The sequence below is a fragment of the Pinus tabuliformis genome, chromosome 9, assembly GCF_031772625.1.
Source record: "Pinus tabuliformis cultivar Carrire ecotype Pingquan chromosome 9, CPIR1, whole genome shotgun sequence".
Taxonomy (NCBI): domain Eukaryota; kingdom Viridiplantae; phylum Streptophyta; class Pinopsida; order Pinales; family Pinaceae; genus Pinus; species Pinus tabuliformis.
The window spans coordinates 1,139,951,717-1,139,958,912 of NC_142307.1; the positions used below are offsets into that span (position 1 = coordinate 1,139,951,717).

At 39.6% G+C, this 7,196-nt stretch overlaps 1 pseudogene across 1 annotated transcript; it reads right to left on the minus strand.

Annotated features, from left to right (window-relative positions):
• Nucleotides 1-2,781: 2,781 nt before the first annotated feature.
• On the minus strand, nucleotides 2,782-6,801 carry LOC149152645 (putative cellulose synthase A catalytic subunit 2 [UDP-forming]; annotated as a pseudogene). Its single transcript, XR_016263300.1, has 6 exons — nucleotides 6,697-6,801; nucleotides 4,441-4,639; nucleotides 4,094-4,344; nucleotides 3,791-3,994; nucleotides 3,330-3,679; nucleotides 2,782-3,231 (listed from the first exon to the last, which is right to left on the minus strand). The product of XR_016263300.1 is annotated as a putative cellulose synthase A catalytic subunit 2 [UDP-forming] (transcript).
• Nucleotides 6,802-7,196: the final 395 nt, after the last annotated feature.

Genomic DNA, 7,196 nt, shown 5'->3' on the forward strand with positions numbered 1-7,196 from the left:
GGTATAGGAAAGGGGTAGCCTGCATATAATCCCAGCCATAGGTTTGTCTATCGATTATATCAGAGCAAGCATTCAATAATGACCTAGAGATATAAAATGTTCAATCACAATCTAGAGGTACAAATAATTGGACGAGAGATACAAATATTTGGATAGACTTGTTGCCGATTATGAGTGCTCAAAGTTTGTCCTTTCTCTGAACAATAGACAGGTCATCTGATAGGCTAGAGCCTAGATTATAATCAGCATTAAAAACGAAAATCCATTAAGAAGGTTGTACTGACATGCGAATATGCAAGTCTAAAACGCCATGATTACTGGTCTATTTCCAATCCAGTAACTTCGCTTACCAGCATTTCTTCAAGTCACTATAAAGTCCTTTAGCATACATTCCACTACCATAACTTACTCACATATGCAGAGTTTTAAGTCCCAAGAGGCACATTCACATTTGCTACAATTATGTCTCCACAGTGTTCGATACACCTATTACTTTACATTCTACCACACATTTATCTCCCAGTTGAACCCGCTGGAAAGAAGTAGACTACATAAGATTTTTATGTGATTAAAATAGAATCAGAACTGGCCTTATCAATCTTGACTACAAGCGTCACAAATGCCCTTCTAGCGACCCATCAAACCCTTGAGGAGAGGATAAAGGTGAACAATCACCCAAAAAGCAAAAAAGAGTTTCCCAAACAGGGGAACCCATGATCTATAACCGGTACTGATAGCATATGAGATGCCCGCCACCACACCTACAATGTTAATTATAAGCAAAGTGGTTGGGGGGATAAGGAGAGCAGGCCATTTGATCATATACAACTCTACAAAATCACCACCTTCATCTGAAGCTTTTGAGGTAACAGTGAAGTTTGTGTCAACGCCAGCAAGGACCTTTAGTAATCCTTAAATGACTGCAAAGAGATGAGCAGACACACCTCCAATCACCTTTAGTAATCCCTTTTTTTCGCTAAATTCTAACAATTTAGCACATTAAACCTTTAAATGAGCAGAAAAACACTGGAACAAAGTGCCTCAGAAGAAAGACATTTTGAATGAATGCACATGCTTGGGAAGGCATCTTTCGTTCAAGGTCTAATATCAGTCCAACAAATCTTTAGCAAACTAGTGGGCTCTGTTGCAATATATACTTTATTGAGTACTTACAGGACCTTATAATTACTACTGGGCACCATTCCAAGCCTACAGGTTCTGATGTATGCCTACATAATTTGTCGAGGGGCCTTCGGGTTCTGTAAGTGTTGATCAGTCTTGCAACTCTGCTATGCAATCTATTTTGCAAGTTGAGAGCTCCATTGTGGGCCTACACTTTATGTTTTTGACTTATTATTGTTCCTAAGGTCCAGCAAACTCTATTATGGATTTCTTCTTTTTGCTACAAGCTCACCAATCCTGTTAGAATTCATATTTTGAGAAGTACAACAATATATTACTTATCGTTACATACTAGAAAACATGCAACTTTTCCGAAGAATTTTTTATACTCTGTAGATAACAAATGGGAGGAGCATCTAATTATTAATCCAAATGATGTGTTAGGATCAAGTAAAAAGCAACATGTTTTAACTTTTATTGTTGAAACTTGAAATCTGGGAAGGATTTTTTTAATCAAAAATCTTCTTGACTATAAAAAAAAAGCAATGAACACTTTGCAATAAAAGACATCCACATTGGGATTATTTATTCATGGAATCATGAACCCCAGTGGATATTAATCTTTGCTACATTTCCATTGTGCTAAGAAAGAAGCCAACTTAAATAAATCATAAATGCAAAGATAACCTTGTTTTACCACTAGTTGGGCCACTTCACATCTGCCAATCTATATGGGTGAAAGACCTTCAACAATTTTCTTTAATGGAGCTCTAATAAGTTTTATAAACTCCTTAAAGTAGATGAAGAGCTACTTGAAGATTCACAATTTTGCCATCCTACTCAAATTTGTTATGACTTGACATAAAGCTTAACAAACACTGATAAGTCGCAATTAAAAAGACAAAATTCTATTTCAGGTATAACAAATTTAGCTAGGCTATGGACAATCCTAATTTAGCTCCTTTGCTGAATTGTTTGAATAATGTACGCCTGCAACTAAAATGAGAAACTAACTCTGTAAAGAAGGCTGCAGGTATAGGAAAGTGGTAGCCTGCATATAATCCCAGCCATAGGTTTGTCTATCGATTATATCAGAGCAAGCATTCAATAATGACCTAGAGATATAAAATGTTCAATCACAATCTAGAGGTACAAATAATTGGACCAGAGATACAAATATTTGGATAGACTTGTTGCTGATTATGAGTGCTCAAAGTTTGTCCTTTCTCTGAACAATAGACAGGTCATCTGATAGGCTAGAGCCTAGATTATAATCAGCATTAAAAACGAAAATCCATTAAGAAGGTTGTACTGACATGCGAATATGCAAGTCTAAAACGCCATGATTACTGGTCTATTTCCAATCCAGTAACTTCGCTTACCAGCATTTCTTCAAGTCACTATAAAGTCCTTTAGCATACATTCCACTACCATAACTTACTCACATATGCAGAGTTTTAAGTCCCAAGAGGCACATTCACATTTGCTACAATTATGTCTCCACAGTGTTCGATACACCTATTACTTTACATTCTACCACACATTTATCTCCCAGTTGAACCCGCTGGAAAGAAGTAGACTACATAAGATTTTTATGTGATTAAAATAGAATCAGAACTGGCCTTATCAATCTTGACTACAAGCGTCACAAATGCCCTTCTAGCGACCCATCAAACCCTTGAGGAGAGGATAAAGGTGAACAATCACCCAAAAAGCAAAAAAGAGTTTCCCAAACAGGGGACCCCATGATCTATAACCGGTACTGATAGCATATGAGATGCCCGCCACCACACCTACAATGTTAATTATAAGCAAAGTGGTTGGGGGGATAAGGAGAGCAGTCCATTTAATCATATAAAACTCTGCAAAATCACCACCTTCATCTGAAGCTTTTGAGGTAACAGTGAAGTTTGTGTCAACGCCAGCAAGGACCTTTAGTAATCCTTAAATGACTGCAAAGAGATGAGCAGACACACCTCCAATCACCCAGAACTGCTCATTCCTCCACCATTCATCAATTCCAACCCCGCTCCATCGCATTTCTAGTATGCCAGTAGCAAAAATGGATAAAAATAATGAAATGAACCATAAACTTGCAAGAGTGCTAATCTGCAAATCAACAAATGAAAGTTAGAAGGGTCAGAACAATCCAACGTCTGTTAAAAGACCAGTTTTAACCAGATAGTGAGTAGAGGCTAAAAATCTACCTCGGGAATAATGAATTTCCCAGTAAGAAGACATATTGCCGGCAATGTACAATATGCAAACAGAGGAATAGAAGTGATAGGATAAACAGTGGTGTTTATATATGCCACCTCTCCAACCATTTGAGCCTTCCAGTATAACCATACCAAATTGGAAAATGCCTGCTAAGAAGAATTTCCACAGAGCCCAAAGGCCATCGCAGAACTTGGTTCAGACGATCAGAAAGATTAATTGGAGCAGATCGCTTGAATGCAGGGCGAGGAGGCATACAGTATATTGATCGCCAACCACGAGAGTGCATTTTAAAGCGAGTCAAAATATCTTCTGTCACAGAACCATATATCCAACCAATCTGCACAAGATACAAAATCCCAATCCATTAAAAAATTAAATCTCAGTTATGCTAGGCCCAAAGAACCAAATATAAGCACTATTATTCACAAATTGGTGGTTATGGTTTTACCTCTTTTCCCCAATCTGACTTGTCTTCATAACCACAGCTGATTACATGGATTGCTTCTTTTAATAAATCAGCAGGAGTTACAGATTGTGGCACGCCGCTATTCTCCAATGTCCATTTGAGTGGATGCCACAAAGACAAGGGATTGACCAAATTTTTTCTCCAAGCTTTTTTGGAACACCAGCGGGGATTTTTCATCATCAAATCCTGTGTATAGTTAGCAAACAGTGAAATATGTAAGGCAGAGGCAAATATAAAAATGTGGCATCTAGTAGCTTAAGAAGTTGTTTAGAAATTGGCATTTACCTTCCACACCTCCTTCTATGTCTTCCAGACTACTGAATATGGGGACAGTTGAATTAGTTGGCCTGTCTAATTTTTGTGTCGTTGTACTTCTTGTTTGATTTTCTGCTCTTCTTTCTAGGTCCACAACAGCTTGAAAAATGGATCTTACCTTTGTGAGGAGGCTCATAACCATAGAGGGCTTGCCTGTTGAAAACGCACCTTGTGCCCACATAAACAGGCCCCTGTATCCCATCCAAACCCTTCAAATTGATCTGCAAACAATCCAGTACAATATTTTAGTTTCAAAAGCGCATAAAGCAGCATACGCAAATGCAAGTCTGTAACAATGCAATTTGATCAACACTCACATCAAAAAAGACTGTATTGTGATTAGCATATCGATCATTTCTGTCAATGCCATCAAACCTTTGAGGGAACTGAACATAACAGACTTTCTTCCGAAGAAAAACACATGGCCTCACGAAGGGCCCTGCTGTTGTTTATATAATGGTCACAATCAAGATTGAGCATATAAGGGCCATTGGTAAGAACTGCGGAAACACGAACCTGTAATAAATAACAAGAGGAACATTCTTACTAAGAACAGGGTTCGATTTCAGCAGCAGCTCGCTCTTAGCTCTGAGATTCTCTTCAGCGAACTGTTCATCGATACGTTTAAGAGCAAGTGCTATGCTAACTGACGCACAATGAAGCGACTCAGAGTCATACCGAACCGCTTTACCTGCCCCTTTTCTCCCGTTTTCTTATTTCAGTTTTCGATCAACCATCAAAATTCGTTGAATCGTCTAACATCACAGATCCACGGTCGACAATAGAACACCAAGGCGGCTGGGGCAATTCATCTCAAAGGGAAACGCCTTACGGCGTAAAAACACCATGCGAATACCTCTCAGCAATGTGTGGCACATGTCTCATGTTTATGCAGTAATTTTTTTTTCTCTAAGAGAAGCTTCTCGACCATAATCCTTGACCATGACGCGAAGATTCCAATTGCACATCGCTTGAAGAAAACTAAATTGCCAAGAAAATCCATGGCCCAAATCATTCATTATCAAATCTAATGGGAACCTAACAGCTCAATGTGTTCGTAAGATATGAAATTGAGCGTTGTTGAGAAGTGGTTTTTCAAAACTTATTGTTTTCAAATCCATTTCTATAAGTAGCACAACCATATTTACAGCTATATCAACCACATTTTCCAATATCAACTATCAGCGATATTTTCCAATGTGGTTGATATACCCCATAGGCTAATTGATTATTAATAACTATATAAATTTAAGTATGGGGGATTTACGCAGTGCATTATATTAGATATCATTTTTTGGGATTCAACTGCGTTAAGTAAGTCATTCAAACGTATGACCATTTCCATGAGAGGTAGTCGTAACTGACTAATTTCTCATGATTTTTGAATAGTTCACTTAGCACTCATTGCATCGGGTGATGCTCACAGGGGTGAAGAAGTGGGATTGAAACTAGTGAAATGTGGAGAACGAATCACATAGCATCAATCATCACTTCCGGGGCTTGCACCCGGTAACCAGGACTTCCCAGGAGGTCACCCATCCCAGAACTCCTCTGGCTCAAGCGCGCTTAACTATGGAGTTTTTCCCCACAATCAAGCCCACTTAGCTTGCTACCCCATTTGCAAAACCTTAGCAAGTATTGTGCCTCATGAACCATTCAAGTAGAGATCCCTTGACTCTTTTTGAATTTAACTATGGGGGATTTACGCAGTGCATTATATTAGATATCATTTTTTGGGATTCAACTGCGTTAAGTAAGTCATTCAAACGTATGACCATTTCCATGAGAGGTAGTCGTAACTGACTAATTTCTCATGATTTTTGAATAGTTCACTTAGCACTCATTGCATCGGGTGATGCTCACAGGGGTGAAGAAGTGGGATTGAAACATTGAGCTAACACCTCCTTTCAGTTTCCGAGCGAGACATTTCGCTGGCCAAAGGAGGTGTTAGCTCTGCTATGTTCTTTGATACTTGATGGATCAAAATAGGTGTTGAGCAATGGTGGTTTGGTTGTATAAGGCTGGCAACAATTTTCATGCTTTTTCCTTCATTTGCCATTTTCTCTTTATAACTCACACACCTCTGTTTCCTCCTTCCTATTAATCTTCCTCATTCTCCTTGAAACCCCCCCTAAACCTTTCTTTTATCGACTCCCGGGCATTTTTTTGATTTAACACTAAAATCCTTGTTAACCCGTTTAAACCCCGTGTATACCATTCTTCGTTTAATTCACCGGCACTAATGTTTTAATCCTTTATAATGCTGCGCATACAAAGAAAATCATAACCCGTCGCGGCTTTACCTGTCACATCAACCTCGAAACATGTGCGTTAATCCGTGACCGTCCGATGATCCATCGCTTGATCCAACACCATACGCAACCATTGCTCCCGTAAACCGCTCGTTCGTTAGGCAGCGGAGAAGGTAGTTTCCCGCCGAACCTATCTGCCACGCGGTGCTCTATTACTCAATCACACCTCACTTTACGGAAACCACCCAACTCTTGCGAGCAGTGTGGGAAAACTTCTTACCACCCCCGCATATGGTTCCCCACTCGTTAACCTGTGTGCACCTTCCGCTTGCGATCACCATTAGATCTGTTGCGTCCAGATCCGACGGCCCTTGTTGCTACATTCCCATTTGCTCCTGATAACCCCCTAGATCCGACCTCCGCCATCCGATTTGTCAGATCCGACGGCCTATAATCAATCGCGCTCCTGTGTTCTCCTAACGCTGCCCGCCAACAGATCTCAGCCGTCCATCTGAGCTATCCAACAGTCAGCATTCATGCCCAGTTCATCGTCCATTTTCAATGTAATTTTCAGTGTTTTTGGCATATTTTGTGCACGCGAAGAAGGAAGAGATGATCCGGTACTCAGTGCATTGAATCCTCAGCAACTTCATTCAAAGAGCAGCATAGCCAAGGATGAGAAGGACGATCCTTGAACAGTTCAACGACTGCAGCAGTTATTGAAACTCATTCAAATAATACTTCAACTGTTCAGGAAGGACATCAAAGTACCAAAAAGGCCGATTTTGTCCATTAAAACACTCAAAATTGTATCAAAGACC